At 38.8% G+C, this 19,449-nt stretch overlaps 1 non-coding gene across 1 annotated transcript; it reads right to left on the bottom strand.

Annotated features, from left to right (window-relative positions):
• Positions 1–1,094: 1,094 nt before the first annotated feature.
• Positions 1,095–1,179, bottom strand: TRNAQ-UUG (transfer RNA glutamine (anticodon UUG)). Its single transcript has one exon. It is a non-coding gene; the product is annotated as a tRNA-Gln (tRNA).
• Between the last annotated feature and the right edge of the window lie 18,270 nt (positions 1,180–19,449).

Here is a 19,449-nt window from a genome sequence, read left to right as displayed (position 1 = left end):
CAGTTTTTTAATCTGCCTTCTTGTATTACAAATGCAAATATCAGAAGGATATTTACCCGAAGGGTGACCAGATTAACATAGCTAAAAATGATTTTAGTTATCCTAAAGCCATGAGAAAGGATTACATTTCCAAGCTTGTTTATACTCTCTCATTCTGCTTCTACAAGCAAAATCCCAGGATATTATCTTCCCTGGGGACACTGTTGCATTTGGATGGCCGTGTGCAAGTTTCAAATTTTCCTGGACTTTTTCCAGCTCCACTATGATTTCTTGCAGTTCATTGGCAGCTGAAATGAGATGAAGAATATAAGCAATTATCACAAAAATATTCATTATCGCAATGAATATTCCATTAATGAAACATTCTAGAAAAATGCAATGGTGGTAGTGTCTGACCGTTTACATCCTAGTAAGGGGGAAGAGAAGCAAAACACCAAACATATACATTAACGTGGTTAAAGGTCGTAATAAACACCAGTAAAGAAGTAAATAGGGTGCTATGATAATGAATTACTGGGGAGTTATGGTTCAAGAAGGGTGGGTTAGGGAAGACTTCCCAGAGGAGGTGTTTTTATTTTAAATTTGTAAAATTTTATTTTTTTAATGTTTATTTTTGAGAGAGGGAGAGAGAGAGCACAAGCAGGGGACGGGCAGAGAGAGAGGGGGAAACAGAATCAGAAGCAGGCTCCAGACTCTGAGCTGTCAGCACAGAGCCCGACGTGGGGCTCGAACCCACGACCTGTGAGATCATGACCTGAGCCGAAGTCGGACGCCCAACCGACTGAGCCACCCAGGCACCCCGACAAATACCTTTCTTAACACACTTCCATTACTGCACTCAAATTATGTGTCCTTATGCCTATACCCTGCCTCATTCCTCTTTATAATCCCAGAAGCTAGCACTTTGCTTCATCAATTGCTGTTGGAAAAATGAGGAGTTATTATTCACTAAAACTGCAAATTAAATTTTTTTAATGTTTTTTAATTTATTTTTGAAGGAGAGAGAGAGAGACAGAGAATGAGCGGGGGAGGAGCAGAAGGAGAGGGAGACACAGAATCTGAAGCAGGCTCTAGGTTCTGAGCTGTCAGCACAGAGCCCGACATGGGGCTCGAACTCACAGACCATGAGATCATGACCTGAGCCAAAGTCAGACGCTCTACCGACTGAGCTACCCGGGCACCCCTGCAAATTAAACTTTTGAGCAAATTAGACTTTTGAGCCATAGCAAGGAGCCAATGCAAGCTTCTCACTGCAACTCTGCTGGCCTCACACCATGAATAGTAAAGTATGCTTTTTTTTAAACCTACCTTTTCTCTCTCCTATTTCTCTTGTTTGTTTGTTTGTTTGTTTGTTTGCTTGGGGAAGGGTATTTTTCTTTTCTTCCATAAGTTAGTCATTTTTGTTCCTCAGAGCCTGCTTGCATTGGAAGAAAGCAAAAGCAGAACAAGGATTTTTCGTTGCTCAAACATTTTTGTTGTCTTTGTATATCTATGCAAATGATAGAGAAAGATACTTTAACATCGATTATGGGCTCAGAAATTTAAAATATTTTTAATGTTTATTTATTTCTAAGACAAAGAGAGAGAGAGCACAAGTGGGGCTGGGACAGAGAGAGGGGGACAGAGGATCCAAAGCAGGCTCTGCACTGACATCACAGACCCCAGCCCGGGGCTCGAACCCGTGAACTGCGAGATTGTCACCTGAGCCGAAGTTGGACGCTCAACCAACTGAGCCACCCAGGGGCCCCATTCTCAGAAATTTTAAAGTGGATTTCTAGGGACTAATATTAATATCATGTCTGCATGCTAGAATATAAATTGAGTGAATTATTAACACAGGGATGAACGATTCAGATATAGCATTTGGTCCAATTAATAGTGACCAAAATGAGCTGTCAAATCACCCCATGATCTGGAGGTGAGGTTGAAGGTTTTAATTCAAGTGTGGCTATGTGGATATATAAACTTACCCTACGCTATCAACTTTACATAAGTATTACTCACCCACTATCTCTGTGGTAGGCAGAATAAGGCATCCCAAACATATTCTCCCACTGGATGTCTTAAACCCCAAAAACCTGTGAATAAGTTAAGGTTACATGGAAAAAGGGACTGAAATTCCAGGTAGAATTAAGGTTGCTAATCAGCTGATCGTAAATTAAGGGGATTCTTCTGGATTAGGGAGGTGGGTTTCATGTAATCACAAAGGTCCTTAAAAGTGGAAGAGGGAGACAGAAGACAGTCAGGGACAGGGATGTGACAAGGAAGAGGCGTCAGAAGGATACTATGTTGCTGGCTTCAAAGCTGGAGGGAGAGGTCCACAAACCAAGGCATAGGAGCAGCTCTAGAAGCTGCCAAAGGTAGGACACAGAGTGTTCCCGAAAGCCTCTGGAAAGGATGCCGGTCTACTGACACCTTGATTTGAGCCAGTGAGACCTGTGTGCCTGACCTCCTAATTCTCCCATCAGGTGTCTCTGTGGTGAGTTCTTTGTCACACAACATGGGACTGTCTCAGAGTGTGAAGAAGTTTCAGAAGTGAGCTCTGGCTGCAAAGTCTTTGTTTCCTCTTCCAGGAGACCAAACAGCAACACGACACTCGAAGAAATATAGAATTCTATAAATGACCTACAACTGCTGTTTCTGGCTTTTAAAAATACAAGTGCATGATTAAAACAGTAGCTTTCTGCAAACAAGAAAAAAAACTTGGAATAAAGTCATGGCAGTCGCATGAAGCGTAACTCCTTAGCACTAGGGTAAGAATCTTGGAGGCTGAGAAAGTACTAGAATGTATCCACTGCATGTTTTAGTTTGCCTCAAGAGTCTTGCTGCAAACAGTTTTGAACCATTTCTCTTCTCAACTGAGAATGAAAATAGCAGAGGAAGAAGAGAAGAACGTGTAATGGGGTCAAGGCCACCCATTTCTTATTGTGCTGCTGTTGGGAACAGAGAAGCAGCTGAGAGCACTGGTCTCCTGCCTCCCACGTGCTCGGGCGCAGGTGGTGAGTCACCATCTGCCCCAATGGTAATCAACGCCAGCTCAAACTAAATGGCAATGCAACGGCCAGTTGTGGCCATTTCTAGACTTAATTAATATGCTCACATATCAGCCTCAGAAAGGTAACCTTTCGGCTTCAAAAGTCTAATCTGAGTAGCTTAAAAACAGAGCTTGAACAGAAGGTAACCTTAAACACAAACCCCCACTAGGGTCTGCACACAGGCATTTTTGTTTTGGCGATCTTTCCTGCTCTTTTGAGGATTACGGGGATTTTGCAGATCATGCTTTATTTAGTATTTCTCCGTAACTCCCTGTAAATGAGGAGAATGATAAATTTAGTGATAGAGAGGGCTCAAATACTGGAAGACGGAAAGGATCAAGGTCTTAAAGAAAGAGCAGTTAAGTGCCCTTGCATGGGCATATCTCCCACTGAATTCCGTATCACGGGCACCACTGGTTTTTACATTTTTCATATTACAATATCTGGTTTTCATAATATTTCTATTAGCACTTCGAACTTACTTAAAAACATCAGCAGGAAACTCGAAATAGAGCTATCAATTTCCTAAGGAGCAGGTCAGCTACAGTGCCTAAGCAGTCGCAGAATTAAAACTCACATTTCCAGATTCCCTTAAAGGAACAATTAAAACTCACTTCTACTTGTTTGACATGTTTCATACCTTGAAGACTTCAGAGATCAGTGTGAACTGATGTGAACGTTTATTTCTCTCCACTAGAATATAATCTCCACGAAGGAAGAGATTTTGCCTGCTTGAGTCACTGCTGTATCCTTAGTACTCAGCGTCCCACTGAATGTCGAAGAGCTCAGTAAATTAAAAAGAGTCTGGAAGAGTTAGAAACCATGAAGAGTATGAAAAAAAAAATTGCTGCACTTAAGCTTAATGCAGATGTTTATCCCTGAGTACTTCTTACCTGGTTGAAATTAAAATCTAGGCTTAGTACTTGACATGTAGATTTACGTGGTTGTTATTTTTTTAATGTTTATTTAGGTTTTTTTTTAGAGAGAGAGAGAGAGGCATAGTGTGAGCAGGGGAGGGGCAGAGAGAGAGGGAGACACAGAATTTGAAGCAAGCTCCAGGCTCTGAGCTGTCAGTACAGAGCCCGACGCAGGGCTCGAACTCACAAAGCATGAGATCATGACCTGGCACTCAACTGACTGAGCCACTCAGGCACCCCTATGTGGTTGCTATTAAATTAGTCCACCTGGAGTGCACTCCTGCTTTTCACAGAAAGAGGATGCCTTTCAATGATATCAACTTACCTGCCATATGCTCAGCACTTTTTAAGCCTATATATGTAGGGCAGGAGTGAAGATGTGAGTAAGTGGTGTTTTTGTATGTGTGCATGCGTATGTGTGGTGTGTATGTGTATGTATTTGTCTGAATATGCATAGTGTCGCCTACATTTTTGGTCAGTAGGGGGAGCTGTCACCTGTCCCTGCAGCGTGACTTTGTAGGTTCATTTCGTGCAAGGACCTGTACCTCAGTGGTAACTTCTACCAAAATAAAAACTAGATTTTGATTGGGAAATATGCCAATCGGCCAATCAGACAAATTGAGATGCATGAATGAGTAACATAAGACACTTTATAGCACACATTACAATTTTGTAACAGCAAGTCAGTTATAATACTAAGTAATAAGTTGGAATAATGGTAAATCATTAGCATTTATGGACCACAGCATTACTATGGTACATATATACTATGGTATATATAATATGGTATACCATAGACATATATGGTATAATATGTTTATCATTTATCTCTTCTTTTCTCATAAACTCCATGTGCTTGGTTATTTGTTTGTATTTATGTTGTATGTGGTACATATCCTTATCATCTGCAGAAATTTGGAGAAACATAGAAAAATTAAAAAGTACAAAGAGAAAAGTCCATATGACATAAAACCAACTTTTCAAAATGTAGCACCCCATTTTCAGTATTTATCTCAAAAATTTTTATCATCTACTATGCATAGGCTCTTATCAGACATTATCTTATTTAATTCTTAAGAATCATGTTCACCCTCAGTTCTATTAACCACATATTCCGGTGAAGTAATCACTACTCAGAGAAGGTAGAAGACTTCTTAAGATTCACATGACTAAGAAGTGGTTAATCTGACATTTCAGCCTTAATCTCTCAACTGCCGTTCCCATGTAATTATTAATTATCTTCTCCTGAATTACTCCCCTATTCAGCTTTTCTCCCTGTCTCTGGCATGTCAAGTATATGAGATTATTCTCTCTTCAGCTAGAAGTTTCCTCTTCCTCATTCCCATGCTCTGCACTTGAGAACAAAATCTTGCTTAATTTCACCATATGCTAAAGGCACTGATGTCACTCAAAGAACCTGTGATCTTTATGTTAAGAAGTCTAAGGAGAGCCTGCTGTTCTCCTCTGCCCTGGCTGGCCTGGCCTCCAGCAGAATGTTCTGGGAATCTGGGGTGGTCAGTGGTCTTGTCACCCAACTAGAACACTGGGAAACTGACAGAGGCTGAGACTCATCAAGAAGCTGAGTAGGGAACAATAAGCCGAATCTGTCTACACTGTGGCTTTGTTAATGGCACTGATTCTGCATTTACTGCAACATCTAACACAAAATGCCTTATGATTGCATTTGGAGGTATAAGGAAAGATTCTCTAGATCCAAATCTCTTATTAATCAAGATTACCATCAGTATATGTTACTACAAAAGCTAAGGTGGGTCCTCTATATCAATACTGTTATCAAAATGGAAGTTGAATGATTAAGTAATTTCATTTAATTTTTGGAAACTGCACATGAAATTCATTTTATAAGAAACATGAACCAGAAGCATAAGCTCTGTTTAAATGAAGTTATGATTCATACGCTTTTTTGTTTTGTGTATTTAGATAGTTATTTGACAAAGACTCATTATTTGATAATGAACTTGCCCTAAAGATTCTATTATCTATATTGGCAACTTTTACACTTTGATTCTGCTTTTTATAGGTGGATTCTTGTCTTCATTTAAACATGTTATGTCCAAATTTTTACCATGTTGATTTTGTTCAAGAACTCTTGTTTAATCTGACCCCTGTTGTGTCCAACAGGTTGAATGACTAGCTCCTTAAAAATGGTTAAATATCATTACATTAATTCTATTATTTATTTAAAACTGCACAAACATCTCTAACCACCCTTCCCTCTGGCCCTCCCCATGACTGGATTGTTAATCTTTCCTTTAAAGGACTGGGACTGTAGGGCGCCTGGGTCATTCATTAGGTTAAGAGAGTGACTCCTAGTTTTGGCTCAGGTCATGATCTCAAGGTTCGTGAGTTCGAGCTGCTCAGCGAGTTTTTTTGCTAAAGGTGAGGAGTCTGCTTGGGATTACCTCTCTCTCCCTCTCTCTCTGTCCCTCCCCTGCTTGCACGTGAGCTCTCTCTCTCAAGATAAATAAATAAACTTAAAAATAAATAAGTAAATAAAGGGCTGCAGTGTAATACAGAGTGGGCAGGAATGTGACACTGGGAGTTGGAAGCATGAGTATCTAATCTGATATATTGTGTCAATACTGCTTTGAGATCTTGGGTGAGGCTTGAATTCAGATTAGATCATTCCTAAGGTCCCACGAGGCAGTGCAGCACACTGTTTAAGATCACGTTGCTCAGAGGCGGCTGGTTTAAGTTCAAATCCCAGCTCCTACACTTAGCTGTGTAACCTTGGGCACATTGCTTACAGCTTCTGTTTCCTCATCTATCAAATGGGAATAAAAATAGCACCTAATTCACAAGGTTGACAGGTTTAAATGAATTTGTATGAGTGAGGCACCTAAAACCATACCTGGCTCAAAATAAGAACTATATTTGCACTTGTCATTTTTATCTAATTTGAGTAAAATATTTAGAAATTTCTAAGATTCTGAGGAGCTCAGATATTCTTTGAGCACTATTACATGTTGGGTGTTGTACCAGATTCAAGGGCTATATCCATGAACAAAACAAAGATTCCTGCCTCACGTTTTTACTTATACCAATATGTTATAAATATAGTCTCCTTCAAATTCCAGCTTACGAAAAAAATTATTTGCTCGTTCAAGGTCTTTGATTTTTAATCTTAGTTACTAATTATAGTGTCTAGTTACAGAAATTGGTTACATCTCTTTTTTTTTTTTTTAATTTTTTTTTTTTAACGTTTTTATTTATTTTTGAGACAGAGAGAGACAGAGCATGAGCAGGGGAGGGGCAGAGAGAGAGGGAGACACAGAATCGGAAGCAGGCTCCAGGCTCTGAGCCCTCAGCACAGAGCCCAACGCGGGGCTCGAACTCACAGACCGCGAGATCGTGACCTGAGCCGAAGTCGGACGCTCAACCGACTGAGCCACCCAGGCGCCCCTGGTTACATCTCTTAACCCAACGCTCTTTACCTCACTTCATCCCATTTTGAAGTCCAATGCAGTGTCTGAGACATATCAAAGACTTAGTTAATGAATGTTTCCTATGTTGTAAAAAATTGCTTATGTCTCACGATGTCTTCTATTCCTTACATTTTTTTTTTGAAATTTATATTCTGCCACCACTTCTACAATTCTGTGATTCACCTTTGAATACAGTCCTAAAATTCTACTGAAACATAACCTGGTTTTATTTTTATTTATTTTTTTTTTATTTTTATTTTTTTAAATTTTTTTTTCAACGTTTTTTTTTTATTTATTTTTGGGACAGAGAGAGACAGAGCATGAACGGGGGAGGGGCAGAGAGAGAGGGAGACACAGAATCGGAAACAGGCTCCAGGCTCCGAGCCATCAGCCCAGAGCCCGACGCGGGGCTCGAACTCACAGACCGCAAGATCGTGACCTGGCTGAAGTCGGATGCTTAACCGACTGCGCCACCCAGGCGCCCCTTATTTTTATTTTTTTATATATTTTTTATCTTGGACCCAACAGCATTGCTAAATACATTTACAAATCATAATAGGTGGCATAGTTAAGGGGGGGGGGGGTGAATTTTAGTGTGCACTGTCATGTCAACTGCATTTCATAACGTTTTATCTCTTCCTCTGCGATTTATATGCCTTTCATTTATTTACTTGGGACCTCTGACAATGTTGAATAACGGTGGTGATAGTGGACACCTTTGTTCCATGTCTTGTTCATTTCAGGGAAAACTTTCCATATTTTGCTATTATGTCTGGTTGCTGTAGTGTTTCCTTACATAAACTTTCTTATATTAAATAACCTCTCTTCTGCTTCTACTTTGTTGAGAGGTTTTCTGTGTCATGGGTGTATGTAAAGTTTATTAAATTACATCTGCATCTATTTGTGAAAATTTTTCTCTCCCATTTTGTTAATTTAGTGAATTAGAGTGTTATGTTGGATTCCTGGAATAACCCCAAATTTGTTATGATAGATATCGTCCTTTTTTTTATCTCTGCATTCAATTTGCCTGCATTTTGTTTGTGATTTTTGCATACATATTCAGAAAAGAGATGGGCCTATATTCATTTCCTGTAGTCTTTCTTCTTGGGTTTTAATATCAAAATTAGAATAACCTCATAAAATAAGTTGGGACATATATCCTCTTTTTCCAATCCATGCAAGAGTTTTGATAAATTATTGCTCACTATCTCCTCAAATATTGCAGCACCCCCTCTCTCTTCTCTGGAACTCTTATTTCACATATGTTAGACCTCTTCACCATGTCACTTATGTATGTTTTCACACTTTTTTTTCCCATCCATTTTACCCCCTTGGGATATTTTCGTTTGGCCTGTCTCCCAGTTCCTGTCTCTTTTCTTCATTTGTAAAAATCTGTTATTAAAGTACTATTGATTTCTTAATCTTAGCTATTTTTTTTTTGTTCTAAGATATTCACTTGATTTTTTTTTCTGGTTTCTAGTATTCTATTGAAAATCTCTGCCATCTAATTTCTTAGACTATTATTCTCACCTATTTTAAATTTCAACATCCAAAACTTCTGTCTCTCTCTATTGTCTAGCTTTTTTCTTTTGGTTTTTAGTTACTTGGTCTTGTACCCTAGCATATCTGGTTATTAAAGGCTGGAAATTTAGTATGATACATTTAGGTGACAATTTAAGTCTCTTGATGATATTGCCTCCATGGTGGATTTATTTTGCCATTGGCAGGCTATTAGGGTAGAAGATGACTACCTCGTTCCAACCAAAGATTGACATGATATAAAGCTTCACTTTGGCCTCCATGATCTCTTTCCAGTTCACCTCTATTCCTCAGAAATTGCTCTTGGAAAGAAGAATTCAAGCTAACAGGCAAGGAAGTTTACCAGAGTTCTCTTTCCTAAGAGTCCCCAAACTGTATCTCATCACTCCTCTCCTTCAGCCCCATAAGACAAACAGATAAAATATCTCCTTGGTATCTTGGCCTCTCCATTGCTGCTTGTGAATTTGCAAAGAGGAACTGAATATATCTGTTCTCTCTTCTCTCCAAGGACTTGGCCCTCGTTTTTTTGCTATTTATCTGGTTCCTTCAAAGACTCTCCTATTTCTCAGAAGTTGTCCATACTCCTCTATCACACCTTAATGTCACTGTAAGTCCCAGGATGTGGATGCCCTTCTTCAGCTCACTTCAGGTTGTTTAGGTAATCCACCCATTGTGGAGTGCCCTTTTCCAAAACACTAGTCTAAACTTGCAATTGATAATTTATATCTGTGAGCCTTTCACCATTAGGAATCTAGAAGATGATTCACAAGAAACATGACACGAGGGAGAGAGTAAAGGGAAAGGGGCTTTTTTTTTATTTTGAAACTTTTGCTTTAATTTGAATGTATGAATGAAAATTCCTATTGCTATATTTCTAAAAATAAGATAATTAGCATTTATTTTTGTTCCACTGTCCACATATAAGACAGTGAAAGCACTGTTAAGATGGCTTAAAATGCTTAAATCTTATAAACACTTCACCCTTATAAATATTTTTTCTTTTACTGCTGTGTCTCCAAGTCTCTGTCCAGAGAAGTAGAATTACTACTTATTGCTATGAATCAACTATGTGTTGTACAATGAGCTTTTTTTCACTTACCATCCTACTATAAACATTTTTATTTACTGATACATGCTTCACAAATTTTAATTCAAAATATTTCTATTGTAAATAAGGTATATGTATACAAATATACACTGTTTTACTTTTTTTCTTTGAATATATTCTAAAGTTTGAGAAGCAAATAATAATAAAAATAATAGTTAAATAAAGAGTCTTTGAAGTATTAAAAACCTGTGCCCCGTTCCTAGCTCTACAACATTCAATCAGTTTGACTTCAAGCAAATGATTATTCCTTACAGGGTACATTTTCCATGTTTGTAAATTGGTGAAAGCAATACCTACTGACTGCTGAGGGTCAGTATGAGGATTAAATGGGCTAATGGAAAATAACACACACACACACACACATATATATATATATATATATATATATATATATATGGAACGTTTTGGTGGTTATGGGCATGTTTATGGCATAGATTGAGGTGATAGTTTCACAAGTATATACTTATACCCAAACGTTGTGGGCATTAACTATATACCATTTTTTGTATGTCAATCATACTCAATAAAGTAGTTAAAAAAATTTTTAAATAAAATCTATTTGTCACCAAACATTTATTAAGCCATTCATTAAAAAGTAGCTATTGTTATCATTATCAATAATAAATAGATTATGTTCATTTTTTTTGAAAACAGATTATGTTTTGTTGACTAATGTCAATATAACACCTCTTTGTATGTGATTTATTCCTATTCTTATCACCCTTAGATTATATCAATTATTGCCATCTTTAGATTTTATCAATACAGCAACAAAAGCTGTTATTCAAATACTCCCTGTAATGATAAGGAAATTGAAAACATTCTTTATTGTGCTAGAATTAGTAGAAAGAATAGGCTGTTTGTATGTTATTTATCTTGCTTTGGGGTGTGTTTTATCAAACTTGTTCTACAAGTTAATACAAATATTTGCATGTTGTGTAATAAAAATACCTTTTCTACAGTTGTAGTCTTTTCTTTCTATCCAATGAGCCACCTGAAAAAACTCAGCTTTCTGTTGATGCCAAATGCATTCACCCAGGGTACTCCCAGTTCTTGCACTTCAAAAGAGACAAGTGCACTCAGGTGAAAAACATTCATGGGAAGGTATCTGGAAGTGATCAAGGTCTAACTTCAAACCAACCCTAAATGAGAGATGTGGTAATAAATCCCACACAGTAATGAAGACAAAAATACTCCTGCAATGAACACTTCCTTACTATGGCTCAAGACTTCAATGTCTCAAATGAAAGATGCTCATAGCCATTGAGCAGGGACAGATGAAAGCAATTCTACCAGAACAGTGCATAGAAAAAAATGCTGTTGCCTTTAACCTTTTGCGTTATTTCAAACATGCCTGAAAGCACATTTAGTTAGTGAGTGGCATGGGTTATGTTGACTTCACTCTGTTTGTTGGAAACACCTCAGGCTTTCGGATCTCCATCAACCAGGTGGAAATACAAAAAGTTTGAGGCATGACCCAAGCTAAACTCAATCTGTGCCTATAGAACTTTCAGCTTTTTTTCCCCTGTTGTTAAAGATCTCAGAATTATAAAATACACTAGCTACTTCATGCTACCAATAATGTTCTTGAGATACAACTTTCCCCTCTGTTATTCTCCAAGAGGCATTCATTCTGAGAATCAAAGAGCCTGATTTTTTTACTAGTGCAAATATAAGCTAAATTGCTTAAATCAGTACTGTTTTGTGAAAAGATTTTTATCTGGGGAGGAGAGTGGATTAAAGGGATAAGTCATGCCTCGGGGCCCAGATATACCCTCTGTTCCCTGACTCTGATTTTGACCTGGCATTAACGAGGCTAATTGGCAATATCTGAATAGTGAGAATATTGGCAGGTAAATCATAAATAGCTAAAAATAGTGCTCTCTCTGGTATATCCCTAGAAATCAAACTTGAAATAGATGATGTTGAACGACACAGAAGCCTTTCTACTGTCTTCTCGAGGCCACTCTACATTCTCTACACCCTCTTTCTTTGTCATAAGCTGTAAGGAGCAAGATAATGTTACTCCCATCTCAAGGACCTGCCACTGTAAGGTGTCAGAGACACTCTTCAATCATGAAAGAAAGGGAAGGGCAGTAACAAATGCCAACAGAGGCCCATTTTCAGATCTCTTGTCAAGTGAGAAAATTACCTCTCTATTGCTAAGCTCTTGTTAGGCAAATTTTATCTTCCTCGTACGTGGAAGTGTTCCTCACTGAAACTCATCTCCTGAACCCAGCCTATTATTTTGACAATTTTCATTAATGATTAACCGTGTGGATCCATCACCATTTGGTGTTGTCTTATCAGCTTGGTATAGTGCAATGATGTCTGGTCAACTATATTTTTATAGAAAATTAAAATCTTGTTAAAAGTCAGAAAAGCTGGTAAAGTTGATCACTCTTTGACCCATTTCAGCCTTTTATTACTTTTAGAAAAGTCATTTCTTATGGACAGAGAGATTCTGTAATCTTTACTGAATTCTCTCCAAAAGAAGACTTCCATTCACAACACATAACCAAACATTTCAAACCCTGTTTGCCTACTGGGGCACCTGGGTGGCTCAGTTGGTTAAGCATCTGACTCTTGATTTCAGCTCAGGTTCATGATTTCATGGTTTTGTGGATTTGTGCCCCGTATCAGGCTCCAGGCTAATACTGTGGAGCCTGCTTAGGACTCTCTCTCTCTCTCTCTCTCTCTCTCTCTCTTTCTCTCTCTCTCTCTCTCTGTCCCTCTCACTTCTCTGCCCCTCCCTCACTGGCACATCCACTCTCTCCAAATAAATAAACTTAAAAACAAAATCTTCCTTGCCTCCCATTCAATTGCTACCGAGAACTACACATCACGGTACAGCAAATTAGTCCCAATCTTCTCCCTCAGCTTCTAAAACCTTCAATCTCTTCTTTCAGCCCAGCACAAACTCTCGCCTCTCTTGTGCCCACCCTTTTATCCTTCCTTTTCAACAAATAACTCCTGGCCCTGAGCAGTGAAAAGTAGTTGAGGTAGGTTTCAGCTTACTATTCTTACTGCTTCATTTCTCATTCATAATTCCAGGCTGCACAACCAAGCCCCACATTATGGAGACAAAGAAAAAGTACCCCTGGCATGTGAGAAATGTAAGAGATGCTGAATATTCACCTGTCATTTTTTTTTCCCTGTAGCATCGCAGAGGGTAAGTTTTTTAAAAGACTAATATGTTTAAAAGTAATTATTAAAGAAATATAAACAAGGAGAAAGGTATTTCATTATCACTTTGTAACATAACTATTGTCCACATTCTTCTATAAAAGATGTCTTTAAGTCTTCTCTCTTACGTTGCCTTGGGTGTTGAAAACTCTTAGGTTTGTAATAGTCCTATAAATTTATTTATTTATTAAAAAAATTTTTTTTTAAGTTTATTTATTTTTGAGACAGAGAGAGACAGAGCATGAACGGGCGAGGGTCAGAGAGAGAGGGAGACACAGAATCGGAAACAGGCTCCAGGCTCTGAGCCATCAGCCCAGAGCCCGACGCGGGGCTCGAACCCACAAACCGCGAGATCGTGACCTGAGCCGAAGTCGGATGATCAACCGACTGAGCCACCCAGGCGCCCCTGTAATAGTCCTATAAATTTAAAGTAGCACTCTTCTTTGGCTTAAAAAGGAAAGTATTTGGCAATTTAGCAATTCTCTCTGTTAATACTGTTAATCTAGGTTTAGCTGTAGCTAACCGTCCATTGAATGAATAGGAAAAAGTGGCTTTCTTAGTCATAAGCCAGACTTCATACATCTTGACTAAAACCAAAGCATCCAAAACTCAAAGCAAAATTATAAGTGATTTCTCTGACTGCACATTTCCAGATTATGAGGTTTGACTCTCCTGTAGTCAAGGATGTCTGTCTCCCATTAAGCAATTTCAAATTATGTGCAATTTATGTTTAAACTAAAATCTGTAGTTATTAGAAATAGTTTTACAGCCTTACTTGTCCTGGGAATATCTAACATGAATTGTTTCTAATCTTAGAGAGGGTTAGGCCCTTTCTACTTCTAAATATTTGAAAACACATCTAAAGTTAATATATTTAAAAAAATACTAACAATTTTTTTTAATATAAGGAGATTAGGAGTCCACAGTTCTATAATCTATATCCTGTTCAATTACAAATACACTTGAACATATTTTTGATGTGTCAGAAAAGGCAATAGGATGACTTATTTTAATAAAAAGACCTGAATGTCTCTTCACTCAGTGTTTTTTATTCTTCTCTGTGAGAAAACAGCCGCTCAGATCTTCTGTGAAAACATCTACCGGCCAGCAGTTAAAAACCACGTTACCCAGATTCTTATGGATCCTGAAGGAACAGTGGGGAAAAAATGATTAGGGGTAAGACAAAAACTGTTCTTGGGAGAACTACCTCTTTCATTGCATTTAAAATGAATGGCTGCTTCTAAACTGGATAGACATATTTCTAGTCCCATAACATTATCCCTGTTCATGTGATGTTGTGACTTGGAGTTATAGCACTCCTATGTCAGCAACAATAGGATTCTAGAAAACAGTTCCACAGAACCCCCTCCATTGGAAGACTTGGTTCTGAAGAGCTTATCTTCCCTGGGGCATCAGTAAAGATAAGCTGGGTTATGTAAGTGGAAACAAACTCCCAATCTCAAGATTTAGCACGTACAACTTTACTTCCTCTCTTGCCCACACAAAGCCATCTATGGGTCTGATAGTTGCCTAGGGCAGTTACCTTCCAATTACTTGAGGATAAGGTTCTTTAAATTTTGTTTTTTGTAGTTCTACCATTTGGAACTGCAGTCATACAGCAGAGGGAGAAAAAGCTTGAAGAACCCCATACTGACTCTCACCCCCAATGCTTTATCCCAGAGGTGACACACCATTTTTGCTCATAACCCACTGGCCCAAAGGAGTCTAAATGGAGACTGGGATATGGAGGAAAGCATATGCAATATTTGACAAAGTCTACGGTCTGTGCCTCAGTACACATGCCACTTTGGAGCCTCCCTCCACAGTGAAAGGTCCAGATATTCCCCAGCTCTCTTTTTGTCCTGACACAGCCACCCTGGAAACCAAGGATTTTCAATGGTGGGGCTATAAAATAGAAAAAGCCTGGATATCTGAGGGATCAGTGGATGAACACTGCTCTAGTGAGCTATCAAATTATATATTACTTGGATGACCAAGAAATCAACTATTATATATTAAGCTCGTAAGTTTTCTGGGGTCATTTTCCCCCCTTGTTAATACAGTGTTTATTTGTCTTCCTTCTTCAAACCCTGAGCCAACCACTTTCCCCCAGGCTGCCTGGACACATACGGGGCAGACGAGACATTGGAGAAAGACCCAGAGAGGTGGAGATGACTCTGTCAATGACAAAAAGGATGAGAAAGGCCACCGTCAGGCAAAAGAGCCCCATTGTCTCCAAGAGGGCAAAACCCAGAATGGCATAGGAGAAGAGCTTTAGCTTCAGAGAGGGGATCCTGGCATAACCAATGATGAGGCTCCCCAAAATAGTCCCAATTCTAGCCCCAGAGCCAGCCACCCCTACCTTGGAAGCCCCAGCCCCAGTGAACTTGGCTGCTGTGTCCATGTCGTTTAAAATGGTGCTGGTTGAGAAGCTATGGCTGGGAATAAGCGAGGTCAGGAGATTTGGGTCTGCCAGGCTGATGAGGCTCTCATCGGTCAGTGTCTCTGGTGATTTTAGCACGGTGCTCCTGACGAAGAAGGGGGTGGAGACAGACTTTGCACAGGTATACATTTTCAGTGCAGAGAAGACAGAGAAGGGTTCAGGGGTTATTTTGTTACAAACTACCATATAGCCTGTCTTATCCCGAATAATTCAATTAGGTTGCAGGTGTCTTCTGTCTTCCTTGGCCAATCCAGATCACCAAATTTGCTACAAATTCTCCCATTTCTATCTTCGAATCACCCCCTCAGTTTTCTCAGAAACTATTTCTACAGCCTTGGCCCTGTACGGATTCTCAGCTTTGTCCTGGCACTTCTGGGTTCAATGGTCTCTGATGTTTTGATTTATACATAAGAATGTGTTTCTTGCTTTGTTTTGTTTTGTATGCTCAAATGAAGCAAGAAAATATTTTAACCTATCATTCTATATGCAACTCTAAATAAAAATATAGCGGTGTGATTAGATCTCATTAGAACTGTTCATGCTAGATAAATATGACAACCTGGGAAGTTTTATGCCTGATTAATTTAGACTGTTTAATTTCTCTAGAATTATTGCTGTTCATGAGTTGAGAGCTCATGAATGGAAATTTTTAGGAAGGTAATATATTTGAATCGGTGGCTTTGTAGGTGTGTTAAAATAGCAGAGATCCCTTTTTTATAATGAGCATTAAATTTAGGATTCATGTACATTTTGGATTAGTTTCATTGTAGTAAGCAATTAATCATGGCTTACCCTGTCCATATTCTTCATTGCTTTTAATAGCTTTAGTCACACAGGGTGGATGAGATTGCATTTCATCAGGAACATTTCCAGCAAGAGAGTGTCAGGGACAATGACTACCTATGTCATGGCTCTAAAGACTATCTTTTTAGGTAATCTTCGGCATCTGGAGAGATTCACTGGATTTCTTGGAGTCGCCAAGATTCTACCAACAGATTAATTTTTTGTTGTGTGTAAAGAAAACCAAATGCTTAAGTTTGGAACTTTTCCAGAAATAGCCAGTCTGATTTTAACTTTATTTTGAATATTTACATTAAATTTAATAAACAGGTATCAAGGGCCTATTTTGTTCAAATCATTACGTCAAGCTCTTTGGGGGATGGGATGGGTAAGGTAATAAATTAGGCCTTTCCTTTCATGTACTCACATTATTTTTTTAATCTATTTTCTTTTTTCTTTCTTTTTTGTTCTTATTTGTTTTGTTTTCCATTTTTATCGTGTTATCTGTTAACTACATTTAAACACAGAGTTATGAGAGCACATTCTTTAGAGCGATTAAATAAGATGGTAGAAAACATGTCATAAGGAAGGGAAATTTTAAGATAACATAATCCTTATTCAGTTGAATACACAGGTTTTACAATCTGGGTAGTCACTGGGACACCATATAATGAAATAATATTTCCTTTCCCACATTTTCACAATGAGCCAGTCATGTCGTATAACCTTTCGCTTAATCTCCGGTTGCAGGTCAGGGCGGGGGTGCTTTTTCTTTCTTACTCTGGACACTGCTTCAGCTTTAGAGCAACACCTTTGTATGATGACTGGGTCAGGACAGCCTGGGGGGTAGAGGGTGAGACAGTCTAAAACATATCCTGGTTAATTCCTCATTTGAATCGTCCCACTTGTTGGTTTTCTGAGATAGGTGAGTAGCAAACTATTTTTCCAGAACGTACCCAACCAAATAATGTGAGACTCAAGGTCCTGCTAACATCAGAGTGCATTTTCTAACACTTCCCCATATTAAATCAAAATTACACACCAGATTTTCACTTTCATGGAACTGAACCCAGAGATAATGTTTGTGAGGTATAACTTATTCCAATTCATCACTGTATATTTATTTCATACTCTGATAAAATTACTGGATTTTTCTCACACCAATATGCATCAACAGTATTTTTACATGTATTATAAGATTCCATGTCCGTAATATTCCTTTATTATCCCTAACTTTTTCTTCAAGTACTTATTTATTTCACCCGGAGTTATGCATTTAAAAAAATTAATAAACTCTGACAAGATCTCATGAAATTACAGGTGGGGCAGAAATATAATAATTAAGGTCAAATAAACAGCTATCTTTGGCACAAAGGTTATTCTTTTCAATTGCTGAAACAACTTGAGTTGTTTTGTAAATATACCAAATAGAAATACCTTTCTTTAGTGAGAAGAGCATTAAGCTTTATTGGGCTATGCTTTTGTATGAATAGCATATCAGCCAGGATGCCAGCAGAATAAAGGATAACATACTCAAACTGGAGAGTTGTTTCTTTTTTTTTTTTTTAGTTTTTTTTTTTAACGTTTATTTATTTTTGAGACACAGAGAGACAGAACATGAACAGGGGAGGGTCAGAGAGAGAGGGAGACACAGCATCGGAAGCAGGCTCCAGGCTCCGAGCTGTCAGCACAGAGCCCGACGCGGGGCTTGAACTCACAGACCATGAGATCGTGAGCTGAGCCAAAGTCAGACGCTTGACCGACTGAGCCACCCAGGCGCCCCTCAAACTGGAGAGTTAATGCGATTTTAATAGAGAAGATTTGGGTGGTTTTTTTTAAAGATATAAAAAAAAGGTCATGATCAGCTCAGGTCATGATCTCACGGTTCCTGGTTCGTGGGTTTAAGCCCCGTGTCGGGCTCTGTGCTGACAGCTCGGAGCCTGGAACCTGCTTAGGATACTGTGTCTCTGTCTCTCTCTGCCCCTCCCTCACTTGAGTGCTCTTTCTCTCTCAAAAATAAGTAACCATTAGAAAAATAAAAGGTATAAGAGGTGAGGCTTTAGGAAGACAGTGAGGGATAGTGGTGCTTCCTGGGACTGTTAACAAACAAGGAGCTATTTTTCCCCCTGGGTCAGAGGGACAGGGGAGAGAATAGTTATGAGAACCCAGATAGAACAGCTGTATGGAGAAGACATTCAACAATGACTTCCAAATCTCCTGATAGCGTTTTCCTTTGACCTAACTCTACAGGAGGCTACAGGGAAAGGGAGCCAGTGAGGAAGCCTCTGTGTACCAATTTCCCAGAACACAGAGCAGGATGAAAAAAGATGGAAAGCCAATCTGGGGAAGGAGGCAAAAGATATATCTAGCACAACTAGTTTTCAAAAATAAGTTTAAATGGCAGCCTTGCTTTTCGGGTAAGCTGGACTCCATCTGTCCCTCTTGTCATCAAGTTTTTTATTTTGTCCCTAGGAAAAAAGAAACACATTTTCATAGTTGGCAGGAGGCCCTTAAGGAGTAAAACAAATCAGAGAAGGGGTGAAATAGTGTTTATCTCCTATAGGGCTTGCTGGATTCGTCTTGAGATACCATGGAGAAGTCAGTGAGATAGATGAGAAACCATGGGAATACTAAGACTTCGTAGAGCCCAGGTGACAAAATGAAGAGTGGAGATAGCTTATTCTCCCCATCTTTGCATGGAATCCAAGAGCATTCTGGCAATCCCAAGATTGGAAGATTTTTGAAACATCTGGAAACAATACTCTGGGCACTACTATTGAACTCATAGAAAAGTGACAACGTGGGTGGGAGGGAGGGGTGGGTGGGCGATGGATATTGGGGAGGGCACCTGTTGGGATGAGCACTGGGTGTTGTATGGACACCAATTTGACAATAAATTTCGTATTTAAAAAAATTTTTCAATAAAAAAATAAATAATAATAGTAAAAAAAAAGGAAAGTGACGGTGATAAACTCTATCTCGTATTTGTTGGGAG

The sequence above is a fragment of the Neofelis nebulosa genome, chromosome 12 (genome assembly GCF_028018385.1).
Source record: "Neofelis nebulosa isolate mNeoNeb1 chromosome 12, mNeoNeb1.pri, whole genome shotgun sequence".
NCBI lineage: Eukaryota > Metazoa > Chordata > Mammalia > Carnivora > Felidae > Neofelis > Neofelis nebulosa.
Note: the sequence above shows the minus strand (reverse complement) of the source record. Positions and strands in the feature narration are given on the sequence as shown.